This window comes from Wyeomyia smithii, chromosome 2, assembly GCF_029784165.1.
Source record: "Wyeomyia smithii strain HCP4-BCI-WySm-NY-G18 chromosome 2, ASM2978416v1, whole genome shotgun sequence".
Lineage (NCBI taxonomy): Eukaryota > Metazoa > Arthropoda > Insecta > Diptera > Culicidae > Wyeomyia > Wyeomyia smithii.
The window spans coordinates 69,165,628-69,185,831 of record NC_073695.1 but is presented as its reverse complement, the minus strand read 5'-3'; the positions used below and the strand labels follow the sequence as shown (position 1 = coordinate 69,185,831).

Sequence of the window (20,204 nt, the reverse complement as noted above, 5' to 3'; positions counted from 1 at the left end):
GGTCATTCACATATATTCATTAATTTATTTATTCATTTAATTCATCACATCATTCATCAGACAAGCCAGCCCTGCTGGCTGCCGTCAACCTTTTGGTGCAAGTGTCGCTTTCTAAACGAATTTTCAATCGATTTTTCATCACCTATTGATCGTCGTCCAAATCGTGTACTGGAGATTATTCGTTACTCTGTGTTATTTCGAAGCCAAATTGTGGTTATTAATTCTCAACTCCTCATTGCAATTTGGATTTATTTTTATTTGAGAAGAAACAGAACGACGCATCATCATAGAGGAACCCTCACGTTTGTCAAGAATGAAACTTTAGACAAAACGTGTCCAAAGAAGAGAGAGAGAGCAAGAGAATAGCGATCGCAAAATCAAACGGAGCTGAAGGTAGGCACACTGCTTTGTATACACACACGGGGCGTAGAGAATAACGCCGAGAAGACGAAGCTGAAATCAGTGGGAGGAGCACCGCACGTCTACATATTGGTGGGCGGGATTTTTTACCTTCTGTTCTGGTTTGTGCTCGCTGGTTATTCACTACACAATCAGGTTGTTGTGTTTTTTTTGTTGTTGTTAATTGTTTTCATAGCATAGCATAGAACTTGTTCCTGCACTTCTCGGATCAATTGTAGGCGCGAGTCACCGGGTGGGCATTGAATCCCGGTAACGACTGTAGTTAATTTTCAGGTGGGATTGAAAAATCTCCGGAATTTGAAGTTGAATTGCCAAGTGACAGTGTTTTATGTTCATACTACAAATAACTCATGTCGAATACATTTTCAAAACGAGTGTAGTTGGAAACACCATCACAACTACAAGATTATAGATTTCAATATATTGTTGAGCCAAAAATTTTCTTAAATATCATTAAAGGTTGACAGCGGCATTCCTGGAGCGATACTGTTGGTTAATAAAAAATAAAATAAAAAAGCAACGCTTTGCTAATTCTAGTTGCTTCTAGTTTAAACTGCTATACTGCAATCGTGAAAAAAGTGCGTATTTACACTGAAGTATGAAAATAATTATACGTAGAATTCAACATACTTAAGAAACTATAATTTCAAAGTGCCTCTTTTCTATCCCTATAATTTCATTTAAAATGAGCCAACATTGTGCGCATAATGCGGGTAGAAAAAAAACCGTGAACAACTTTAATTCTACGACAAAAGCGCAAACTTATCTCACTAAGAACACAGAGGTCATATTCCGAATTCTGTGGTGCAGTTTAAATCAAAGTGCCTTTAACCAGATTGAAGCGCCGCACAAAGCGGCTTTTCTTATCAGAATTCGCGCGTTCTCTGCTGCTACGTTGCTTTATGCTCAGAGGAAGTGCTTTCACTAAGGCTGGCGAAAATCTCACACTCGTTGTCTCACTGTCAATCATTTTGTAGCGCCTAACTAGAAGGAATCCTGTTCTGGGTTTGTTGAACCGAAATTCCTCCTGTCTAATTCGGTCGAGTCATAATTATGAATTAACAGTGAAATTTGAATTGATATAACGACAAAATTGCCAAACATTTTAGGTTTTTTTTCTGTGTGGACTTATCACTGCGACCATAGACATTTAATCTATTGTGATAAACACGCAACATCAAGCGAATTTGAAACCTAAACAAAACAAAGTAGATTCTAGACATTTATTTCAATTTGCCTTGGTGCTACATTCTGATTCGGAACTCGACCTTCTGTTTATTATACACGGACTTCGCAGCCAACTGTTTTAGTGTACAGGAGATTTATTCCTCAATCTTCAGGAAATTCATCTACACGTGAGGATCAATTCATTGGCGATAACGAATCTCCGAGTGAGCGGGCAAAAGTAATTACAGATCTCAGAGTGAAATTCGGTTTTGTTTTAAATACGGATCCGTATTTATTATTATTATATATTATTTGCCTGAGATTGACTTATCTATCATTAGGTCATGTGTTGTCCAAGGAGGTCGTCTAGGTCCACAGTTCTGCTATTTGCTATTTAGAACAACGTATATTTCACCGACCATTTTAAATTCTACTTCATAGTTGCAACTATCAAGTGAGTTGGGTCATTCCATACGAAGTGTACATGCCACTTGGACACGACCATCACAGATTTTGCTCAAAGTTGGGGGAATTATTCATCTACTGTCACTTTGGGAAAATCCCAATTTTGGTATCGATTGGAATACCCCCCGCTCTCTAGGATACCCCTCTTTATTGCAAAGTCACGCAATTTTTGTCAAAAATCTCTTTTTTCTTTTTCCTACAATTCATAGACGTAAGATGTCCGAAAAATACTGATAGATGATTTTTGAAAAAAATAAACCAAGAAATCCAGAAAAAATATAAGTTTGGACCGGAAGTTTTGCCAGATAGATTATTTTTGTATTTGAAAACTAAATTTACATTTTTCGGCAAATGCAGCCATTTTTATCTTAAATTTGATAATTTTATCGTGTTCCTTGGAAAATTTTACATAAGAAACAACTATCATTCCGAGGTAATATGAGCCAATCTCGAGATATTACATTTTTACGAAAAAAGTTGTAAACTTCGTGATTGTTCTGTTTTATTATTTATAGACGTAAGTCACCCGAAAAACAGTGATAGTTGAGTTTTGAAGAAAATGAACCAAGGAATCCAGAAAAAATATTGTTTTTGATCGGAAGTGTTGCCGGATACATTATTTTTGTATTTTAAAATTAAATTTGCATTTTTCGGCCAATGCAGCTAATTTTATTTTGAATGTGATGGTTTCATCGTATTTCTCGGAAAATTTTACGTAAGAAGCACTTACCACTCCGCGGTAATATGATCCAATCTTAAGATATAACATTTTTACGAAAAATTAATTACGAAATTCAGAACTATTTTCGTAAAAATGCTGTATCTCGAGATTGGCTCATATTACCTCGGAATGATAGTTGTTTCTCATGTGAAATTTTTCAAGGAACACGATGAAGTTACCAAATTTAAAATAAAAATGGCTGCATTTGCCGAAAAATGTAAATTTAGTTTTAAAATACAAAAATAATCCATCTGGCAACACTTCCGGTCAAAAATAATATTTTTTCTGGATTCCTTGGTTCATTTTCTTCAGAATTCATCTATCACTATTTTTCGAGTGTCTTACGTCTATAAATTGTAAAAAAAATTAGTTAGAAGTTTACAACTTTTTTCGTAAAAATGTTATATCTCGAGATTGGCTCATATTATCTCGGGATGATAGTTGTTTCATATGTAAAATTTTCCAAGGAACACGATGAAGTTATCAAATTTATAATAAAAATGGCTGCATTTGCCGAAAAATGTAAATTTAGTTTTCAAATACAAAAATAATTTATCTGGTAACACTTCCGGTCAAAACTTATATTTTTTCTGGATTCCTTGGTTCATTTTCTTCAAAAATCATACATCAGTGTTTTTCGGACATCTTACGTCTATGAATTGTAAGGAAAAGAAAAAAGAGATTTTGACAAAAATGCGTGACTTTGCAATAAACAGGGGGGTCCCACAGAGCGGGGGATATTCCAATCGATACCAAATTTGGGATTTTTACAAAGTGACGGTAGATGAATAATTCTCCCAACTTTGAGCAACATCTGTCATGGTCGTGTCCAAGTTTGTGCTTTTTCGTAGTCACTTCGTATGGAATGACCCATGTAAAAAATCGAACGAAAAACCCAAATTAATCCACCAAGCGGTCAGATTCAGCCTTTCTCATTCAAACTTATTATTTGTTTGAATAGATTCACACGAACACTGCAATCTTCAGAAAAAAATACATCTTGATAATATTTGCTGGATTTATTTATAACTCTAATTAACGAGTTTTTGATAGCCAGCAGAGAAACTATACCGAACATTTAAAACATACCATTCAAACACATATAAACATACATCAACACATGCAAATAACATGAAATAAATATGTTTCAAATATATGACGCGAATTTTTTTTTTTTTTGATTGTGGTATAATTGAAACCTCACTGTACTCATATTTAGGTTGGACTTGATAATATATAGACTCGATTATATATCATTCGATAAAATATCATTTTAGATTCGATTCACTGTGCAACAAAAATTAACTTTTTTTTTCTGCCTTGGCTTCTATACATGATTTTTTTGTGTATTTTTATGCAAAACTAAATTTCCTCGAGTTTGAACATATTTTTACTTAAGGGGTAACAATGGCGCCATTTTTAATTTTTGAGAAACCGGTAATTTTTAATGTTTTTTGACGCCATTTTGTTTTAAGCCCCAATATAAAAATTCTAAGAGTTTGTCCACATATTAGCATCTTTCTACCCATCATTTAAAAAAAACAGATCTTAAATCGGACAGAAACTGAGCTCAAAACGGTGATTCTACGAAACCGGTTTTGGCATAGTTTAAGTATATTTCACAAAGCAAAATAATATCGAGTATGTCTGAGCATTAATGGTCATACGCTAATATCTAAAAGTGGTAGTCCAATCATATCTTATTTTGAGTAAAAAAGTCTCAGAAATCGAATGGTAGGTGTCTGATCTACGTAAAATGTCAGCAGATAAACCTATTTTAGTATTGTAGGGGAATTGGGGCAAAATTGACATTTTGCTGACATTTTACGTAGATCAGACACCTACCATTCGATTTCTAAGATTTTTTTACTCGAAATAAGACATAATTTGACTACAACTTTCAGATATAAGCGCATGACCATTAATGCTCAGACACACTCAATATTTTTTTGCTTTGCGAAATATATTAAAACCATGCCAAAACCGGTTTCGTAGAATCACCGTTTTAAGCTCAGTTTTTGTCCGATTTAAGATCTGTTTTTTATTTCAAAAGATGGGTAAAAAGATACTAATATGTGAACAAACTCTTAGAATTTTGATATTTGGTATTAAAACAAAATGGCGTCGAAAAAACATCAAAAATTTCCGGTTTCTCAAAAATTCAAAATGGCGTCATTGTTGCCCCTTAAGTTGAAATATGTTCAAACTCCGGGAAATTTATTTCGCATTAAACTCCATCAAAAAATCACACATAGAAGCCAAGGCAAAAAAATTGTATTATTTATAGTAGGATTTTTTTTTCATTTCAAATATGACTTTCTTTTCACAACTTTTGAACCACGTGTTCAATCATTATAAAATTCATCAGTTAACTCCTAACTAGCCCGTTCATCTGATATCAGTATTGTTCAAATCGGTTGTGTAGTTTCTGAGATAATGAAGTTTCGTGATTTTCACACTCTGATACATTACAGACTAAGTTACACTCCGATTACAGTAAAATTCAATAGGGTGTTATGAGGCAACTAGACCTTTTATTTCACACTAATATTGTGGAAATCGGTTCATCCATCTCTGAGAAAAGTGAGTGAGTTTGAGCAGTCATCGGAATATGTTCCTTTTCATAGCTGTATTCAACATTTTTAAACTTAAAAAAAGTTCGATTGCAAAAAAAAATCAATACGATCTTATGGGGCAACTAGACCTTTCATATGATACTGATTTTATGAAAATCGGTTCAGCCATTGCTGAGAAACATGAGTAAGATTATATAGGGTGATTAGGGGCATAATGAGCACACGGGGCGCAATGGGCACCCCTCTTTTATGCGAAACTACGCATTTTTTAATACAATATGGTATGAGGAACTCTTCCGTAGTTACTACAGTGTCTCTCTATGTAGAACAAAAGTAGTTTGTCTGTTTAAAATATGGAAATATATTGAACAAATCAACTAGGTTCCCGGATGTTGGAAAAATTATTATTATTGCGCACTAGAAAATAAGCTTCTACGGTCGTTTAAACGGCTCAATCAAGTATGTAGACACATCAATATGACGTATGGGTCGTACCCCAAATTTCACCATCAGTGAAGTTATAATTTTAAGCTATAATTAGTATTAAAATCTCATGTTAACTTCAACTAATTCGATAGGGGCGAAATGGTCACCTTTCGGTGGGGTGAAATGAGCACACCTTGTCACATAAACTTATCTGAAATTCATCTAAGTAGACTTGTGAGTTTGCCTGTTTCCATAGTCAGTGTTTGTTTACAGTGATGGTGTAAACATATATTAGAAAATCTTTGAGACCAAATCGGCCAGAAAAAGGGACTGAAGGCAGAATTGGCCACCATAAGGCGCGACGGGACAATCACGAAACAAGCCGCCAAGTATCACAGCATCCCGCGACGAACGTTGGCCCATTTGTTGTACTTCTACACAGTTTCAAGATATGTTCTATAAGAGTGCTCATTATACCCCGTGGGTGCTCATTATGCCCCAGTGGGGTGCTCATTGTGCCCCACGCATCGACAGATTGCTAGTTTTTGATGCATGAATCTAATTGTGTTTTCACCATTATACGATAAACTTTTCAATTTGTGAATAGTGTACCTTTAATTATAAATAGTTAATTCAAGTTTTGCACTGAAGACAGCTTAATTTTTTTGTCGTTTTCCATGCTTAAATCAGCAACCAAGTTAGGGTGCTCATTATGCCCCTATTCCCCCTAGTCTCCAGAACACGTTTCTTTCCATAACTTTTGAACCACATGTCCAATCTTTATAAAATTCAAAAGTGAAGGGTTTTTTGGGAAGCCCGTTCATTTGAAATCAATTTTGTTGAAATCGGTTGTGTAGTTTCTGAGATAATGAACTTTCGTGATTTTCACATTTTGATAAATAACATGCAAACTAAAAATCCGATCACAATAAAATTTGATAGGCTTTATAGGGCTACTAGACCAAATCGTCGACTTTTAACCACCACTCCGAATTTTCAAAAGCACAAGACTCGGAAATAGTTAATGCGTCACCTGTGAAAACGCTATTCCATGTTTGCTGTGATGAGGCTTTTGAAAAAATTTTCATCATCTTATTGATTGTCATAAAAATGGTGTAGATACAGAAGATTATTCGTTACTCAGTGTTATTACGAAGCCGAATTGTGGTTATTAATTGTCTACTTCCCATTGCAATTTATTTTTGTTTGAAATGAAATAGAACAACGCATCATCATAGAGTGGTGACTCGAAGTCGGTCATTTGTGGCTTCAACACAGTTTCGACTTAACGATCAGAAACAAACACAACTTTTCAGGGTTATTACAACGTGACAGGCAAAAATTTACTAAAATTATTCGCACGAAGATTTGTTTATTCAGAATATTGGTTCAGACTACAGGGTCTCAGAATTTTGTAAAAAAAAGTAATTAGAGTTTACGTATTCCTAAATAAATATTTGCCATATTCTAATCAAGATTAATGTGAAAATGCAATAAAACTCTGAACTGCAATAGACTGTAACAATCATTTGTTTGAATAATCCTCTCTGTTTGTGGATTTTTGTGTAACATTTGAAGACTTTTTGTGGATACCATATTTAGTGTTTAATTTCTTAGCGGATGACGTTGATACCTGTTTCATGCTAGAGTGATACGTACTAATGTATTTACGAAAGACAAATGTTTCAGGCAGAAATTTAGCAGGTTCTTGAACTACAACGGTTTTCCGGCAGGTTTTCTACAGCAGTTTAACGCAAAAAAACACTGTCAAAGTGGCTTATCAAAAAAGTTCATTGGTTCAAATTACTTCATCATCAAATAAAGCGATGAGAATGATGAATATATGAAAAACAGCATTTTTGGAGTATAGTGTTCGGATACCAGGTGAGTTTTTCAACTTTGTTTTTCATGTTATCGTAAACTCGCGTACGTCTGTGAGGGATAAACAACTTTTATCTTTGCATTTGTCGTTAAATAACGTCGCAATTGCAGCATTCATTATTCAAGAAAGCAAATGTCTCACTTCTTTTATTCTAGACGACAATGAAACAATCCCTAAAGTGACGACAATGACAAAATCCCTAAAGAGCATGATTCGACGGCATGAACTATTGCTTGCAAATCAATTCAAAATTAAGTGCCTACTCAGCGCTAGTTATTCCAAGAAATATGCGGCATATTTCTTGGGAGGCGAAGGTACAAGCTGTCTCAGAAATTCCCAGCTAGCCGCAAGCTGTTTTATCTTTTCGACTGCTAATAAAACTCAGTTTTATTGTCTAAAGGCTAAATAAATTCAAGCGCATGATACACATTCACGTTACTCCAACGTTAAACTCGACATACACAAATAAGTACAGGCATACAGTGATGTAAAATGCGCTCCCTGAGAGCTCTCGTAACTGTTCGATTAAGTCGTTAATGAGGCTAGAACTATAAAAACGAATTGATAAATTGTGATTATCCGCCGGCAAAACATAACCATTCAATGTTACGGGCTATGATGTACAACGAAGTATTTTTCAGTTTAAGTACGGTTTTACGATAATGGCTGTCTTGTTGGGCACTTTTTTCGATGTTTGAATAAAGCTTTCAATGGTTTTTGTGTTGTAGAATTTTTGTGTGAACTGTTCTGTACAGAGCTTTTAAAAGGTATCTAAAAACGTCACTTTCATTCTTCAACACTTTGGAACGGAGTTTACACTATTTACATTTTGTCTCGCATTTCGTCGCATTGTCTGATGAAGGTGCGTTGATATATGCTGATCACATCAACAAAAGCAGAACATAAAACTCGTACATCGTTCATGGCGGCTGCCTGTTTTGTATATTTCGTCTATGTGCGGCGAGCGTAGCGCTAATATTGTCAAACAAAATTTATTTCCATAATATAGTTCACAAAAAGTTAATTACCTGGACTGAAATTGTTCAATTTTATCACGTCATCTACTCAGCTGCAATTCGTCATACTTTTAATGTCGTCGTGAAGGTGAACACTTCTTAGACGATCAATCTCTTCTAGGCAAAATGACAGCGCAAACCTGTTCAGAAACATTATATGCAGTTTTACTTTTTTCTCTCTCGATATCCAAGAGGAGATTGGTCATGCGCACACCTGATGCGTACGGCTTGAAAGGCTGCAGCACCGAAAAATCAATCAAAATTACAGAAATGTGCTTCAGTTGTCAATAAACGTCAGTCTTCATTATAGTAATCACATGCCCAATCATTCATTTCGCAGCAGGCTGTCAAAAAGTGTAAACACTGGAAACATCAGATCAGAAATTGGACCACATACAATCTGGCCACCGTGCAAACATCTGGCGACCCTGTTACGTGTGCGGGAAAGCAAATTTGAGCCAGGAACGAGTGCAACATCTATTACAAAGATCGATCGCAGAACCACTTTCAAGTCACATTCGCACCGACGGCGGCTGCGACGGCGATTGGCGTGCAGTGCTTAAACCAGTCGGCGCGGAAATCGGGTTGCCAGTGGGGTTCTCTGAATTGTCATCCTTTTGGATTGATTTGGAAAATATTTGCCTTTTAGAGACAGTATGTGAACGATAATTTTTTTGTTGTAATACCGGACAGTATATAGCTTGCTTTTGATGAAAGGAGCTTTGTTGTGAACAAAGTGAAGAATTACACTGGTCAACACATGTGTACTCCAAAAGCTCAAACCGGGAAAAGAGAAAGATTATCAACCATTCCTGTGAATTATGGTGTCATTACCGTTTTTTCAGATACTTAAACAAGTTTCCTCGCAAACATAACGTTGAAGCGACGGACTCGGCGAGCAATTTCTATACGATACTCTACTCGATTTGGTAATAGATGGATTAGCGATGTTGCTAATTTTTGAACTGAGAAGATCGTTAAAAACTAGGCTTAATAACTCTAGAGACTAAATTCCGCTTGATGATGATGTGCATTAACGACTACAAATGAATTCAAATGTCTTACGAATAAAACGAACTTTAAAGTTGCGATTTTATCTACTTTATTACTTAAGGGTCCTTTTAAATATGAAAACTATAGCTTGATATGTGCAGTTGCATTTACCCCAACAACGCTGAAACAGGCAGAGCAGGACAATGCACCAAATAAACTATGCTGCATACTTTTGTGATAACGACTAACGATTGCGATGATCCAGTTTGCATATTACAATGGAAGCTGTTCGCTTTCTTTAGAAACAGGCAAAGATTTAGTTTAGGGAAGATCATTCAGAGTAAGATTGTTGTTTGTTTAGACTCTCAATCTATTATAAAATTATTGAATATATAAATTAAATATCTCCAAAAATCATTTTCGTTTGCATAGTTCCTACCGAACGCTTTATTTATTTTAACATCGGTCTAAGCAAAAGAAAACAAATCTCGAATTCATATGCAGTCATATTAAAGTTTTAGTCAATGCCTAAAACACAAATTATCGTTGAGATGACATTCACTGTAAAGATTTCTAATGTATCCTAAAACATCTTTCAATTGGAAAATGCGTAGTCTTATATTATATTTAGGTACCAATAAATAGGTACAGGTCATACAACAGAATTGATTACATAATTGTTTCCTACCTAGCAACACTGTCCGGTGATACTTGGGAAAATCTCCCGCTTGGTTTCTGTGTCTACGACGGCGGCAACGACTCTGTGCTACACGCGAAACTGGTACCAATCTGATGGTGCGTACACACTGTGGCCACCACTTAACCGCCTGTCGGTTGGACGAAAAACGTCACCAGTGTTTGTATTTATGCTTTCGCATTGGATCGCCACTAAGCAGTGGTTACAATTATTGTTTAGCTTACTAGCAAATCACGGACATAAATGACCAACTAGCAAATAATTCCGATCCTGTTGCGTTTGTACCGCGCCTCGAACCTTTTCTATTCAGATTTTTTATATCTTTTCCCTTTATTGCCTTCCGAAACGAATATAATAAATGCACGTTATTTTCCACACTTCATCATTGCCAACCGTAACTCTGTCCACTATTACGCTGCCGCACGAAGGTTATTAGTCGCTAGGTTTACTGTTCGCGTTCGCGCTTGTTCAGATCGAGTGGAAATTTTGTAAACAAACAACGCTCACGACTCACTAATCAATCATAAGCGAAAATATGTACCACTCCGCTGTTCCTTCGGAATAACGTGACAACACCATGCGCACACTTCAATTGACGAATGTCTCTTCTCTTTCGCCAATCTTCATCTCCACAAGCGAAATTTCTGCCTCTAATTGATTTAACATACCCAGCTGTCGCTCGCCGAATTATAGAAATCACATTTCTTCAAGCACACAGCAGCACACAGGGAGGACGACCGGCCAGTGCGGATCGAAAGGAAAGCAGATCGAAAACGCGAGAGGGAAAAAGTTTGGACGAGACACCGGCAAACAGGCCTACTACACACCACTTGGCCCAAGCCAGTGGAATCAAACTAATCTCGCTTAGTCGTCACAACGGGGCACACGCTGGCAGCCAGATACGAATAGATCACTATAGCCTGGCCTTCTTCTCTTACTCTGGCGCTGACTGACGACTGGTTCTCAGGCCGTTCGATGGAGATATTATTTTGATGAATAAATCGATACACACTATTCGGTCCGTAGGGAGACAAGGCAAAACTATTCACATTACATACAAGTTTTCTGACATACGTCGAAGAATACTCTAGCTCGACCAACTTTATCTATCGCTATACTATTCAAAGACACCATTCCGTCTGGTACGCTGTTACGAAGCGAACTGACTCAAAGAAACGAAGCACTTGCTCCTAAAAGAATCATTACGGCCAGCCAGCCAGCAGCAGAGCAGAAGGTCCGCGCTCGAATGAACACTTGCTTCTCGGCTATCGTACCACCCGAAGCGAACCTCATGAACCTGCTGCTCGTGAATCACCGTCGCTCGGTTCGTACATACGAAAGAGACAGAACGAAAACATTGCCAGCAGGTTGGATGAATTATGCTCGGCAATCATATGCTCTCCGGCGGATGATTTAGGAATAATATATGCGCGAAAGAGATACATACAAAAAGCAGGACCCTTCGGCTGAATGAATGTTGCCACCGAATTACCAGCAGCACGAGTTGCAGTGAATGATGAATTTGGGGTGATGAGGCAAAAAATACCTAGACAGTTCATCACCACGCGGGTTTTAAGCGCTTTCTTTGTACCTGCCGCTCCAAAACGCTGGATGGCGTATTGACATTTATATGTTCATTTTTTTCGTTTGTTATGGTTCTTTAAAACTTGACTAAAAGCACGTAATTCTCGAGTTTGGTAACGCCAGTGTTGAAAAGTCTCCATTGTGATTGGCCACGCAAACTTACTATTTACCAATAATTCTCATAAATACCTAAGCTACTAAGAAACCCCCCTAGCGTTTGGTAATGCATATTACCGAGTTATCACGGTTTAACCTCATTTAAATAAAAATTCACTTAGCTGAGAGGCAATAAAATGCCGATATTCAGCGATAAATTCTAAGTGTATTGTAAAGTCACACAAAGTTTCATCCCTAAAATGATTTTCAGCGTGAAATTTAAACTACTGCAGTCTACCAAACTGCAATACATTTGTGAATATTGCGCAAATTGGTGCAAATCTTTGGAACGCGTTCACGAAAAAGTGCACCCCCTTGGTGTTGTACGACGAACTTGAGTAGTTTCTCAAAAGAATCACACGCGGCACACAAGTTGTACATCGGCATCCCGTCCCAGATCTTGGAAATGAGCTTCTAAAATTGATTCATAGTGCTCACCTTATGTTCACAATGCCTGGTCAGCATGTGCGACCGTGCATAGAAATCCAGAGGATTGAGGTCCGGGGAGCTGGAGAGCCACAAACTTTAATCGGAAAAACAGTCTTATTCTGGCGACACCACGCTTGGACGATATTCGCCACGCTTGGACGATAGAGATACCCAAGTGCTGGGGCCGAGCCGTCTTCAGAACCACGTGTTTATAGTTCGCATCGTAGATTTCCACGTTTTTCTAGATAGACACCAGTGGGAGCTTTCCACGCCAGGATACGGTCCCCAAACCATCACCGACGCGGCGTTCACGAATCGCGGGATATCTATGAAACACAAACTCCTGACCTGCGAGCCGCGAAAGTACGACGTCGCGGTACTCTTTCGTCGTGTGCGGTGAACAAACAACAAATGACAGCAAGTCGACACGTGAGCGCCACACAGTGGAGCACTAAGAACATCAAACCTGATCAAAATTGTTTTTAAGTATTTTTGGACTGGAAACGTATGATGGATCGAAAATATAGTATAATAAATAGTTGTGACTAAAAGCTTCATGGAATAACTCACCTCTGAGTGATTTGTTACTTTTCTAATGATGTAATTCGGATTCAATGGTAGCTTTTTCTCTACATTAAATGACTGAGCCTTTATGATTGAAATATAACTATTTTTTTAGATCATTGAGGTTCAGGGTGAATACTGTTTTGTTTAATAATCAATCTGAGCACTCAGAAGAATCCGAAGAGTCACTAGTATTATTATCATTGTCCGTGTACGAATATTTCACTTGTTTCGGACGAAAAAATTTGACCGTTTTTCTTATATTTTGGTCTAGAGCTCGTAATCAAAGGAATCCGAATTCAATAGCAACCGGTTAAGAAAGTCTCTGAACACTTATCCGTTACATGACAGAGGTATGTTCTTGAAACTAAGGCAACAACACTGCCGGAAGCTGAAAAGTTGAAATTTTTCGATGATTTTCACAATGATGTAACTCATGAGTTCGGATGATCTAAAACCACCAATTTGACCAGAAACATACAGGCTTTGATTTGCAATTGACTGTTGACATTGAAACTCATTGATACTTAACTTACTTTATATTATATGACATATAAAAAATCTCATTCAGAGAATTTTTGTGTTTATTAGAATGTACCCTGGCAATATCAAGACTATTTATAAGTCTTTTAAATTAATAGATTGATTAATCTAACCTTCTTTAACAATGTCCAAAGTTGGTTTGATGATAAATCACTACGTTGCACTTGATTGTTTTGAAAATAAGTGAACGGTACGGGAGCATCGAATTCAACAACAGAAAGCTAAAATTTTATCGATTTCAACCAGCTGTAACAAAGGTCTACAATACTTCTGGATGCTCATGAGCTGTCAGAAGATTCAGTAGGCATCACCCTTCAAAATGAGACTATGCTGAACATGGTCAAAAAAGCAATTAAGCTGTAAAAAAGCTATTTTTGTGCTTAATTCAGAATTGATAAAAATCCATATGGGACATTTATGCTTTTATAGTTGAGTAGTTGATGAGTAATAAGTGTTTATAGTACATTTTTCGAGGTAAAAATTGATTTCTTTTTGCTGGAAGAAGGCTAATAACATTGCATTTTTTATTTTTCCACCATCAATCTGGATTAACATTTGAAAAAAGTTGAAAATTACTGTTTTAAATGTTTTTATAGAAATATGTATGATGAAAAAATCAAAAGACCTAAATAAATGTGAAATGTGATGTGAAATGTGTGTAGTAACTTATAGAAATTAGCTGAGTTTCCCAAAACATTTGACTAATAGAAACTGAAAACTGAAATTTCCAATTTAATTTTTTTTCTTTATTGATGTTAAGAACAGACATAAAATAACTTTTTCTAACGTTGAATTTTCCTAGTTGTTAAATTTTCGGGACATCAAATTGCTAACGTAGTTAAAACGTATACTGTTTGAGAAGTATTGAACAACTGTTACAAATGCGGTTAAAGTTATGTAATTATTTTTCATTTTTACTCAAAGGTGAAGTCAGTAGAACCACGTTGAGTGATGCGAAAATTCAATCGACCATTTTTGATTTGAATGTAACTTTGTAAACGTATTCGACTTAGCAAACTGAGTATTTTTCGCGGGTAAAGCATTTTTTCAGACTTAAGAGACATTTTCTAAAAGGGTGTATGCATTTTGGCAAAAGCTTCATCCAACGCATTGTACCTCAGAAAAACTGTCTGGAAATGAATTGTAGGGAACAAATTTAGAAAAAGTATGCACCGCATTTTTTTGAATACGAAAAATTCTGAATAAACACTAAGTTTAAATTTGGAAAAAAGAGTTGAAGTTTTTTTTTTAAACAAATTTGGAATTATTTTCAAATTTTTGGCTAAAGGGAAAGATGAAATAATGAAGCCTGTTGTATTTTGACGTAGGAACACGTCTTTCTTTACTATACTAGGGTACATTTTATGAAAACTGAAGTGAACATGTAACGTTTTTGATTGGCGGGATGGAAGTTTTCAGATGCCAATAGCTCTCAAACAACTGTACCGATTTGAATAGTTAATATACCGTTAGATAGCTAAAATATACAAAATTCGTACAAATTATTACATCGTGAATATAACAGAAAAGTTTCAAGGTCAAAACTCCACACACATTTTCCATACGGTTGGCTTATTTCCCTAACGCTGATATTAAATACATAGATGAAATGGTTCCACGCATTTAGTCATTGGCTACCAATGACAGTCAATTGGCATCACATTCATCACCTGACTTAAGCGACGTGAAAGGAAAGCAGATATGCTTCCACGCGGTGATGCCACATATACAGATTTATCTGCATTTATACAGATTTTTCGTGTTCTTTTCATACAGATATCTGCATATACAGATTACAGATTTTCTGGAAATAATACAGATTTATATAGATTTTTGGTTTTCATGGGGTCGTAAATTTTACTTCTTGATATAGTTGAAAAACAAAAATTACCTCAAATGCGGTTGAGCATGTCGGAGGTTTTATTGTATTCATATGCTACGCATAAACGTGTGCATGAATGAGTCACGGGATAAATGTTAACCGTTATGTACTCGACAATTTTAACACACATAAGTACTCGGCAGGGTACCCGGGTACCCACCAAAATGAAATGCTTCTTACTTCTTCAAATCTTGACCGATTTTCAATCTTAACCCGTCAAAAGATTGGAAAATGTGTCTATTTTTATTATACGGGACCTAAAGAGCCATTGGTCCCCATATAGTTCCCATAATTCCGGATCTTCGGGACCATGTTCAAGATCGGGAATCTGCTCCGAAATGGTCATTTCGGATAACTTAACAGATGGACTCTAAATGAATGAAAATGAACTCCTGGAGTGATTTCATGAATTTTGATACAAATTTTGGTCAGTTTTAATGACAATTGTACTAATTTGTTTCACCGGAACATGCTCCCGAAAATCCGGATTTACAGGAACCAGATGTGGTCACTGGCTCATGTCGGTCTCGGATTCTAAAAGTAGACAGATTTTCCAATCTTTTGGCAGGTCAAAATCGAAAATCGGTCAAGAAATGAAAAAGCAAGAAGCATTTTATTTTGTGGGTACCCGGGTACCCTGCCGAGTACTTATGGGGTAAAAAAATTCGAAGCCTTCCCCTCCGATCCCGCCTGCTGCTATAAACAGTCTGATGATTGAAAATGGTTTGTTTCCACTAGTTGAGAGCATTCCATAAGTTTCAGCTGGCTGAGTTGAGGTTATCCTTGTTTTTTAAAGCATTAAAGTCTGAAAAGGTACCCGGGTGCCATGCCGAGTACATAACGGTTAAACAAGCTATAAAGCGTTTTTTTTTCGAGAAGGATATGTTCGAACACCTGGCAGCGATCTTTAACAAGTGTCTGGAGCTCAGCTACTTTCCGTCTCGCTGGAAGTTAGCTAAAATGATCCCTATCCACAAACCCGGTAAGGACCCTACCAACGCTAAAAACTATCGTCCCATCAGCCTATTATCGTGCATCTCGAAGTTGTTCGAAAAATTGATTCTTAGTCGCTTACTGGAATTCGTAAACAAGAATAACATCTTCCTCCCAGAACAGTTCGGGCTTAGACAGGGTCACTCCACCGTTCACCAACTGACTAGAGTTACTCAGATCCTAAAGCGGAACAAGTCCGTTAGTAAAACATCTGCTATGGCATTGTTGGACATCTAAAAGGCGTTCGATAATATCTGGCATGATGGTCTCGTGTTTAAGCTGCAGCGATTCAACTTCCCGATCTTCCTCGTGAAGATCATCAATTATCTGTCGGATAGATCATCCCAGGTCTTCCTCAACAACATTCCCTCTGATACGTTTAACGTAGATGCTGGGGTTCCACAGGGTAGCCTTCTTGGTCCCATTCTTTTCATCATATTTACCTCAGATGCTCCTACCCTTCCGGCTGGTGGCATCCTGTCTATGTTTGCAGACAACACTGCCATTATCTACAAAGGTCGAGTGATTAGAACTTTGACGTGTAGACTACAGGAGGGTCTGGATGTTCTGTCCGACTATTCCAACAGCTGGAAGATCTGTATCAATGCAGCTAAGACCCAGGCTATTCTATTCCTGCATTCAAAATCAACTCGACTTGTTCCGCCTGACAATGTGAGAATCCATCTCGATAACACTCCCATCGAATGGTCGAGTGAGGTTTTCTATCTTGGTCTCTCTCTGGGCCAAAAGCTTCTATTTCGTTTACACGTAGAGAAAACTGTTACCAAGTGCAACATTTTGACCAAATCCCTCTATACTAGGGTGTCCCAAAAAAAATCGATGTTGAAAATGTCAAGGTGCTCAGCCCTATATTGAAAGATAATTTTATTTATAGCATTTTTGTAGAACATTTCGACTTTCTAAAAAATTGTTTTCAGGTTGCCCAAACGTGATTTATGAAAAAATGACTTTTTTAAGCTACAAACCCACTCTTTTGCACTTTTTTCAATTCTGTTCGATTCCTTAATTTTTCCATATATTTTTTTATTTTTGTGCGGTTGTTTTTAAATATTTTGCATGGTTCAGCTCAGCATTGCATTCAGTTTTGTGACTTCCAGAGCCCATTAAACATCACAAAAAAAATTTTTTCTCATAATTTTAAGATAAAACCTTTCAAAACACATATAAATTCTTTTTGTGACCAAGAACTGAAACTTTCATTGCAAAGCGGAACTTAATATGAAAATTTACATGAAAAAAGATACTTGATATCTTATCGGGGAGCTGAGATATTGGCATTTTTCTATGTGATGGAAAACTATGCATTTTAACAAATATGGTAAATAACTGTTTTAATTTAGGAAATAAAATATAACAATGTTCAGAAAACAAATGCATTTTTGGATGGCTGATAACTTAGTAGAAGATTTGAAAATGTGGAAAAATCTGCGGAAAAAGTTAGAACGGAAATTGTGATTTTTAGTACCTTCTAATAGAAAACTCAATGTTACTCATAATATGTGAGAGATAGAAACATGGTGTCTTCGGTAAAGTTTCTTGTTTTAAGATAACCTAAAACTTTGTCGTACACACCTTGCATCTATCTCATTCTGATTAAAAAGTAATTTTTTTATCTTACTCATAGGTGGATTGATCACCCATCTTTCTATATTAAAAGATGCATTTTTGGATATCCTGAAACTTCTCCGAACATATCTTATGGCTATAATCAACATCTGAATCGCTATTTAGGAAATTATACGCATAAAAGGCAAAATAAAACACTGTGTAATGGAGATATTAAGCTCTAATGGCATTTTTGACAAAATGCATAGTTTTTCATCACATGTAAAAACGCCAATATCTACCCCCCGATGAGATATCAAGGATCTTTTTTCATGTAAATTTTCGTCTTGAATCCTGCTTCGCAGTAAAAATTTCAGTTCTTGATCACAAAAAATTTTTATATGTGTTTTGAAGGGTTTTATCTTAAAATTATGAAAAAAATTAACTTTTTTGTGATGTTCAATGGGCTCTGTGAGTCAAATAATTGAATGCGATGCTGAACCAAACCATGCAAAATATTCAAAAACACCGCACAAAAATAAAAAAAAAAATATGTAAAAATTAAGGAATCGAACAGATTTGAAAAAAGTGCAAAAGAGTGGTTTTGTAGCTTGAAAAAGTCATTTTTTCATAAATCACGTTTGGGCAACCTGAAAACGATTTTTTAGAAAGTCAAAATGTTCTACAAAAATGCTATAAATAACATTATCTTTCAATTTAGGGCTGAGCACCTCGACTTTTTCAACATCGATTTTTTTTGGGACAGCCTACTCTAAACTCTCATTAATAGAAAAAGGTGGTGAGGAATTCCCTCACCAACAATCTTGCCGTTCACAAGCAAATAATTTTACCGGTTATAGAAAACGATTAGGCAAATTAGCCTGTACGATTCTTTTCTGTCGCATACTGTAACTTTTGAATCATTAATCTAATTTTTGTAAATTGTAAATCCAGTATTTATTTACAATTTTTAGCAGTAAAAAACAAATTTACGATGTATTTTTTCTCTGCAAGGCATCGGCCCTACAATTCATTTTGAGACAGTTTTTCTATTCAACCAAAGGTGTCTAACCAACAGTGCATTGAATAAAACCTATGCCAAAAAAAATACTTTTTCGTCTGAAAATTCGCTCCACGCGAGGCTAGGAGATCGAAGCAAGCTGTGATCAAGAACGGACGTGAAAATGTTTCTCGTCGGAATTTTTCATCGTTTTTTCAAGTTTTTATAAGATATATTTTCTATCCGGAAAAGGGATGTGTCTACGTTTATTGAATGAAGGCCGCTGTTGTTTCGGTGTGAATTCCAAGTGTTTGATTTGAATCGCGATGAAGTGTTTTTAAGGTTGTCGTGTACGATTGAGGATAGTGCAATAATGTCGACGTATTTTATTTAGCCTTCCCGTCGCGTAATCGTTATATTTTAAGTGCAAAGGGTGGAGTAAAAGGTAATACGAAATGTGGCGGGTTCGTATTATCGGTGAGAGTGACGTCAATGTTGAAATCCGTGAAAGATTCGTGCAATTTTGTGGCTAATTTGTGAGAGCTGCATTTCTTTTTCGGTGGCGGAGCACGTTTCCCGCTAGCCCTTGCCTTGCCATAAGTGTGTGTGAGTAAGTGCAAGGTTGCTCTTGCGTGCTGCACGTTCTCGCACCAGCATGATGGTTCAGAGAGGACGCGAGAATTAAAGGATAAGTATTAGTGTTGGTGACGTTTTGCCTGTGTTTTTTTTGTTTGATTTGCATGCAAAAGGGAACAAATGTTTTTTTTTCTGCTTTTCACAATTCCTTCTGTGGGGATCCTACATTTCTGTATACTGAACATCAAAAATGTTTTACAGATTTCCAGTATAAAAGTCTGTATAAAAATTTGTAAATTTCGTAGAAAATCGTAGGAATCTATATGGCTTTACAAATCTGTAAACTGTAAACTGTATGGATGAGAAATTTATAATTCACAAATAAATTTAAATTTACATATGTGGCATTTCTGATTGTTATCGCGGTTTTTTAGATGCCGGTTTTGGAATTTTCTCACTCAATCGTTTACAGTAGGTACGGTGCGTACTGGGGCCGATGCTGTTCGGATGACTGCGTCGAAACAGTTCGGGATGTGTTTTAACGCGCG

The 20,204-nt window shown here is 36.5% G+C and overlaps 1 protein-coding gene across 1 annotated transcript in view; it reads right to left on the bottom strand.

Moving 5' to 3' along the window:
• LOC129722080 (BMP-binding endothelial regulator protein) overlaps nt 1-11,539 on the bottom strand; it is a 145,058-nt gene extending 133,519 nt beyond the window's left edge. Inside the window, exon 1 of the mRNA XM_055675312.1 lies at nt 10,355-11,539. The gene's annotated coding sequence lies outside the window, so the exon portion shown is untranslated. The remainder of the gene's footprint in view (nt 1-10,354) is intronic.
• Nucleotides 11,540-20,204: the final 8,665 nt, after the last annotated feature.